Source organism: Letharia columbiana (genome assembly GCF_014066305.1).
Source record: "Letharia columbiana isolate WasteWater2 chromosome Unknown Sc0000003_s0, whole genome shotgun sequence".
Taxonomy (NCBI): domain Eukaryota; kingdom Fungi; phylum Ascomycota; class Lecanoromycetes; order Lecanorales; family Parmeliaceae; genus Letharia; species Letharia columbiana.
This window is the reverse complement of record NW_023501039.1, coordinates 1705683-1714648: the sequence shown is the minus strand read 5'-3', so window position 1 is coordinate 1714648 and position 8966 is coordinate 1705683.

Below are 8966 nucleotides of genomic sequence, written 5' to 3'. Positions count from 1 at the left end.
TAATATAATATATTAGTATATTAATAATTTCGATATAGCCCCCCTTACTCGCGACCCTTATTCTTTCTATTAAAAGCGTATTCGATATATATTATTTAACTAAAATAACTATCTTAAAGTAGAAAATACCTATATTACGAAGGTTAATAAAAGAGGTTCTCCGCGGTTATAACTACTATTATTTAATAAATATTAATATAATAAATACGCTAAAAGTAGTTATAGCTATGATAAATAGTAGATAGATTATAAAATAACTAAAATAGTTATCGGATAGAGCCCGGGTTTATAATCTATCAAAATATGAGGTAGAACACTTAGTTGTAAGAGCGACTAGATACGGATACACTAAGGCGTGTCACGTGACCATGTCACGTGATCGCCAAGACGCCATCACGTGATCGCCAAGACGCCAAGAGTCACGTGATCCGAATTCCAACAATTTTTCTTTTTCTTTATAATATTAAGATTAAGTTTAGAGATATAATATTCTAAGACGGTAATACTTAAATATATAAAATAATATTTAAAGAGTAAAAGAGTTATCTCGCTTTTTTCTAGTAAATCTAATATCTAATCGAGATATTTAATATAATTATTAAGAAATATCGAAAAAAAAATTATTAATATAGATTAGAATAAATTATTAAAAATATAAAGCGAGAAGTCTTTTTATTTAATATTAAAAAAAATTTAAAAAATTTATAAAGTCTATAATAGAGATCTTTAATTATTCTTACCCTCGATAAGAATTAATAAAAATAATTTTTTACTAATTCGAAGATTTAATAGATTATTAAAAAAAATCTTTAATTAGATTAGTATATATAAAAGAATAAGATAGAGCTAAGCTAGAAAATCTTAAATTTATATATATAACCAATTATAAATTCGAGGTTATTACGCTTTTTAGCTAGACCGACTAAATTATCTTAATAGCTCTTCTAAGCTTTCTTATTAAAAATTTATATATAGAAGCCTTATACTTTAAAGTACTTAGCTTACGATATATATAATTACTTTATAATTTCTTAAATTATAAAGCTCGCTTTACGCTTTCTAAAGCTATAAAAATTATAAAGTTTAATTTATTATTAATAAATTAAATGAATATTTAAATATAGTAGTTATAGTAGTTATATTAGACGCGTTCGAAATCGAATAATAATTCTTCTATCTATTTATATAATTATTCTTCTTCTATTATTTTATTAATTCTATTAATTTCATTAATATAAATATAATTATCTTCGATTTTAGATATATATACTTCTATTACTCGCCTTTTAAAGCCTTTACTAACGCTCTTAAGTTACTTCTCGACGAATTTACTACTATTAGTAATCGAGGCCGTAAGCGATTCCAATAGCTATCTACTACTACTTATAAACGCGTTAAAAGACCTTTAAAGAGCCCGAATAAATATATTCTCCTCTATATACTTCTTCTAAGCTAGCGATAATACCTTTTAATCTAGCGATACTATCTTTTAAAACGCGTCTTTCTCCTTTATTTATTCTTTATTACCCTATTTTAAAGTCTCTTAACGCGTATTAAATTCTAAATATCGTTAAGAAGAAGCTTTTAAAAATATGATAATTATATTAAACGCGTTCGGGATCGAATAATAATTCTTTCATTTATTTATATAATTATTCTTCTTTTACTATTCTATTAATTCTATTAATTTTACTAATATAAATATATTTATTCTTAATATTCTCGTATTTAGTTAAATAAGAGAAAGATCTATAATAGACGAATATAAAGAATATTACGAAGAATATTATAAAGATATTTATTAGTAGTAATAATATAATAAATCTACTCTTTATAATCTTATATTAATTTATTTAATTAATATAAAAGAAGTTAATATAATAAATAAATATAAAAAATATTATAAAGAAACAAGTAAAGGCCTATAAACTAAATTTATAGAGTTAAATTTTTCTAAATTAAATCGACTTTTAGCCCTAGCTCTAAGTCAAATCGAACTCTAATCGCTTACTATACGTTTTTAATCTACTTTTATTACTATAAAATTAATTTAATCTATATAATATATAGATATATATATACGAAGAGAGGCGCGCTAAGATTTAATTAAAAAGGTATATTAAGTATAGAGAATTAATTTATAATAATTATCTATAAAAAATAGAGAAAGACTATATCCTTATAATAAGAAGTATTAAAATACTAGAAAGAAATAAAGATAACGTATTAATTAGTGATATAAATTTTATAATATCTTCTATAATAGTAAAATCTTTCGAATAATAAAATAGCTTTAATTTATTTAAATATATATCGTTTAATATTTCTTCTATAGAGGCTTAATTAACTATAAACGTTATAATAGATTCTTCTCTTATAATATTATTATAGTAATATACTATATTAATATAGTAAAAATAATAAATTAAATTATAGTAATATTCTTCGCTTATTAAATAATAATTTAATATAAAATTATAAAGAGTATATAACGTGAGATCTTGAAGAGCTAAGTTATATTCTTAATAATAATAATCTTATTACCGCTTAATTTCTCCGTAGTATTCTTTATAGTATTCTCTATAGTATTCTTTATATTTATCTATTATAGTTTCTTCTCTTATTCATTCTCTTAATTAATAAATTAATAGAATTATAAAAGAAATATAATTATATAAATAGATGAAAGAATTATTTTATAGAGAGTATATAACGTGGGATCTTAGAGAGCTAAGCTGTATTCTTAATAATAATAATTTTATTATTATTTAGTTTCTTCGTAGTATTCTTCGTATTTGTCTATTATAATATCTTCTCTTACTTTTTCTTTTAATTAATAGATTAATAAAATAGTAAAAAAAGAATAATTATATAAATAGATAGAAGGATTATTATTCGATTTTAAACGCGTCTAATATAACTACTATAACTATTATATTTAAATATCTATTTAATTTATTAATAGTAAATTAAATTTTATAATTTTTATATCGTTAAAAAGCGTAAACTAAGCTTTATAATTTATAAAATTATAAAGAAATAATATCTATAGAGAGCTAATTATTTTAGAATATAAAACTTTTATATATAAATTTTTAATAAGAAAGCTTAGAAGGGCTAGCGGGCTAATTTAATCGATCTAACTAAAGAGCGTAGTAATTTTAAATTTATAATTAGCTATATATATAAATTTAAGATTTTTAAGCTTAGCTCTATCTTATTCTATTATATATACTAATTAAGCGATAATAAAGCTTTTAGTATTAAGAATATAACTTAACTCTTTAAGATCTTACGTTATATACTCTCTATAATTTCATATTAAATTATTACTTAGTAAGTAAAGAATACTACTATAACTTAGTCTATTATCCCTACTATATTAAGAAGTAAGAGAAGAAACTATAATAGATAAATGCGGAGAATACTACGAAGAATAATACGAAGAATACTATAGAGAATATTACGAAGAAATTAAGCGATAATAAGATTATTATCGTTAAGAATACGGCTTAACTCTTTAAGATTTTATATTATATTAGTTATTTACTTAGTTAATTACTTAGCTAGTCACTTAATCTAATACTTTATTAAAAAAGAAGTAAAAAAAGAAACTATAATAAATAAATATAAAGAATATTACGAAGAAACTAAGCGGTAATAAAATTTCTAATATTAAGAATATAGCTTAGCTCTTTAAGATTTTATATTATATTAATTATTTACTTAGTTAATTACTTAGCTAGTTACTTAATCTAATACTTTATAAAAAAAGAAGTAAAAAAAGAAACTATAATAAATAAATGCGGAGAATACTATAAAGAAGTTAAGCGGTAATAAAATTATTATTATTAAGAATACGACTTAGCTCTTTAAGATTTTATATTATATTAATTATTTACTTAATTAATTACTTAATTAACTACTTAATCTAATACTCTATAAAAGAAGAAGTAAGAGAAGAAACTATAATAAATAAATATAGAGAATATTACGAAGAAATTAAGTAATAATAAAATTATTATTATTAAAAATATAACTTAGCTCTTTAAGATTTCATATTATCTACTCTTTATAATTTTATATTAAATTATTATTTAATAAGCGAAGAATACTATTATTATAATAATAATAAGGATCTATAATCGTGGTATGTAATAAGCTTAATTGTTTCTATCTAGAAATCTACTACTTATAAAAGCAAGCTTAGTAAGACTTAATAAAAGGCTTGGCTTATTCTCGTGATAGTATCTTTATAGATAAGAAGAAAGTATAGTAATTTCGTTAAAGTAAAAGTAAGTAAGAAGTAAATATCTGTCTAGAAACTATTTGAAGAAACGTCTTTTTTGAAAAAAACGTCTTTCTTAAAGAAATAGATTTGAATAGCGAAATCTCAATTATTGGTTATTCTTCTACTCCTTCGCAGAGATATTACTATATTATGATCTAGAGCGCGTATAGACTAATTCTAAGAAATAACGTTACTTCGGCGAGATTCTTTACGAAGAATTTCTAATCTTTCCTAAGAATTGATATTATTTTCTTAAAGAACGACGTTTCTTTAACGAGTTTCTAATCTTTTCTAAGAATTAATATTACTTTCTTAGGGAATGATGTTACTTCGACGGGTTTTCTAACGCGGAGTTTGCTAACGAATACGTTATCGTTTTTTCTTATATTCTTTTATTAGATTAAAAGCGTTATCGAGATTCTTAACGTTATATTATCTATCGAACTTAAGATTTTTTTTCTTTTAGCGTATTAAATACTCTATAACGAATTCTTTTTCTTTCTTAATAATTCGCTTATTAAGTAATCGCTTAATCTTATAATTTATAATATTATTCTTATTAATAGAGACTAGCGAAATATACTATAGATAAGATTTATAAAAGAAATTATTTTATAAATTAGAAGCTAACTTTAGTTAAACTATTATAAAAATCAAATAAATTTATTAATCTTTAGAAATAGTAAGTTTATATATTAATTTATTAATTTTTTTAAGAATTTTAAAAGATTCTATATATTGCTAAGTAAGCTTTTTAGTGATTTCTAGAGTAGAGGGAATCTTATAGCTCTTATAGAGGCGAAGTAATATCTAGTTTTTAACCTTAATAAATATAAATTAATATCGATAATCGTAGTGGAATTTATTCGATATTTAGGTAAAATTAATAATATTCTTAACGATAATATATATCGTAATATAATCGATTTTTAATAAAAGACTTAATAGGTCTAGAGGTCTATTTAATATAAATTTATAAACTATTTTATTAGAAATAACTCTAGCGCTTATCGAATTATTTAAGATTATCTAAATACGATAAAGAATCTCGAGTTATATCGATGAATTATTAAGCGCGTAGACGAAGTATTTTAAGACTATTTTAACTATCTAATTTATATATTTATTAATATTATTAGTTTAAGAATAATAAATCATCGAGTAAAGTAAATCTATATCGAGTATTTTAAAAAGATCTATCTATAGTTCTAATAAGAATTTCGAATTACGATTTAAGATTAGAATTCTAGAAATACTCTAGTCGATAATATTAAGGCGTTTAAGTAAAGCTTTTATCTATTTAACTATTATTTAAATAAACTTATTAAATACTAATTAAATTTCTTTTATATATTTATAAGTTATCGATATAATAGTATTTAAAGAGTTTCGCGATATTAATAGTATTAGAATAAAATCTAATATTAAAGTATAGAATAGTATTAGAGATAATAAAATAAGCTAAAAATTATCGTATAGAGTATATCGATAAATTTATAAGATTAGATATTCTAGGTAATAATAAATAAAGTTATAGAGTTCTTTAACGAGATTATAAATATATTAGAAGAATAAAATTATCTTATAATATCGCTAAAATTCTAGATAACTAGAATTATAAATAATAGTTAAGATTTTCTTTATTAGATTCGAAGATATATATAGATGCTAATATCCTGAGACTTTATTTATATAAAAGATTAAGTTATTAATTTATAAAATAGGTTCTTAAGCGTCCGTCGAGTCTTTTCCTAAGAATTCTTCCGGCGAAGTTACTTTTTAAGAATTCGAGAAATAAAATTCCGATACTTCTTAAGAATCCGGTGCTGGAGGATTCGAGGAACGAGATTCCGATGCTTCTTGAGAATCCGGTGCTGGAGGATTCGAGAAATAAGATTTCGAAGTTTCTTGAGAATCCGGTAGAGTGGAAGATGAAGTTTCTAAGGAACGAGATTCCGGTGTTTCTTGAGAATTCGGTAGAGTGAAAGACGAAGTTTCTAAGGAATGAGATTTCGGATTCGAAGTTCTTAGACGTAATGAGAAATAAGGATCTAAATCCGTAGCCTAGAGATTCTTTCCTTAAATAAAACGTAAGAAGGCGGCGTTCTTATTAAGTGTATGATTATCATCTAATTATTTAACTATATACTTCTAATTCTTATCTTACTAATATCTAAATATATATTTATTGTAGAAATTCGAGTTTATTTATATTAAGATTATTATGAAGAGTATATTAAGCTTTAAATAATCTAAAGCGATAATAATATTCTTATTAAGACTTACTAGTCTAAATAAAGCGTTAGAAACGATATAATCTTTATTAGATTTATATCTTATCTCGAGATTAAATGTTATAGTAAGCTGTCGCGACTATATAGATATATGATTCTACTATATCTTCGTATCTATTAAGGAGGTATCTTAATAAAAATCTTAGCTTAGTATTATAAGTAGTTACTTCTCAGTAGAAGAATAATCATCTTTACTATATACTACTCTTATATTTATATTTTTATATTACTCTTATAATATAATAGTAATATTATTATTCGATGTCAATTAACTATCGAATAATTTAGAAGCTTCTCTATCATTATGTATTTATTTAATAGTACTTTATTTACTTAATTCTTTAAGCCTTTCGCTAACACTCTTTTATTTACTAATTAAAATCTTTACTATCTTACTAATTTAGTAAGCAATTTTAATCTAGTAGAATATCTTCTTAATATTAATATCGTTTATATTTATATTAATTAAAGAGTAATTATACTAGCCTTTCGAATCGACGACTTTATTAAAATAGTATACTTATATCTTAATCTATTAAAGCCTTCAATAGTATCTATAATTTAATATCTTATTACTTATATTCTTAAGCCCCTAAAGCTATTAAGGCTTTTATCTACGTTATAAGATAATAGAGTAAAAACTAAATCTAATTCTCTAGAATTTAAGTTGTTAATATTATAGTTATTAGATTAAGTTATTAATAAACTTTTCTTTCGTAAAGTAGTTAGAGATTTTAATAATTTTATTATATAGCTAGCAGAGTTACTAAAGTCTTCTTTAATCGATATTATCTTATTAAATTTATTTTTATTAAGCTCTCTTTTATTAACTATATAGAAATCTTTAGAAATTATTTAAATAAGAAGTCTTATATTAATAAGCTTATCTAGTAGATATTCTTCTTCTATATCTAAGATCTCTATAGAGATTATAATTTACGGTAATATTATAACTTCTAACGCTTCTCTCGATTATTAATAGCTTTAATAAGATATTAATAATACTATTTAAAGAGCTATTATCTAAGTATTATAGAATTTATAAATACTATTTAACTCTATAGACTTTATAGAATAGCTAGAGCTATAAGGTTTACCTAGAAAGTTATCTACTACGAGTACTTTTAATTAATAGAATTTATCGAATCTTAGTTACTTCGATTTTTATCTCGATAAATCTTATAAAGAAGATGAGATCGTTATAATTAATAAAGATATTTACTTCTATAGCGTTATTCTTTTTATAAAATAGCTATAAGATATAGCTATTATAAAAAGCTTCTTTATAATTAAAGTTAATCTTAATATAGTATTAAGAGATATAGTATTATTATAGTATATTATTGAATTATTAAATCTTAAGAAGCTTAATTTATAAATAAATAATAATATTAAGAAATAGTATAAGATATTATTAAGATAATTTAAGGAATTAATTATAGTAATACTCGCTTATTTTATTACTAAGAAGTATATCTTAATAGATATATATAATAGAAGAGAGTCTTCGAATTATATATAAGTAATTATTTATTATATAAAGTTTACTAATATAGATAATATTAAAAATTAATTAATATTTATCTACTAAGGTATTATAGTAAACTTATATACTTTTATAGACTTATCGTCTACTATAATATCAATTTCTTCGTTTATTTAAGTATTTAAATTAAAGAAAGATATATAATTTAAGATATCTAGATTATTTTATTAAAGGCTTTAATAAAGTTAACTATTATAATAATAATATAATAATTAAATCTTTTAATAAGACCTTCGATAAGATTAATTAAATATTAATTATTAAGATTAGTAGAACTACGGAAATTAATTATTTAACTTCTTTTAATCTTAATTCTATTCGCGATAGTCTTCTAGCTATTAGAATAAATCTTATAATAGAGAATAATACGCTTATAATAATTAATAATACGATTATTAATTAAATTAGTAATATACTTTATAAGATAATTATTCGCTTATTATATCGTTATATCTTTAAATCGTCGATTCTTTAAGTATATTAGATTTAATATTCTCGAATTAATTTAAGTAATTAAATTCTTTTTAAGATAAAAGATTTTTAAAATAAGATAATTATAATTATTAAAGTAATAGAAGTAAATAGCTATAGCAGCTATAAGGTATTTATTATAATTAAACCGCTATTTATTAAGTTAATTATAACGATTAAATAGTTTATAATTAAGCTAATTATATTAATAAGAATTAATCTAATATCTTTTAAAAATATAATAAAATATAAAAAGTTTATTAAGGCGAATTATTTAAGAAAAGCTTTATTAATAATTATAAAAAATAGTTATATAAAGAGATTTATACTAACTTCGTCAATATTTATATAATTTATTAGAACT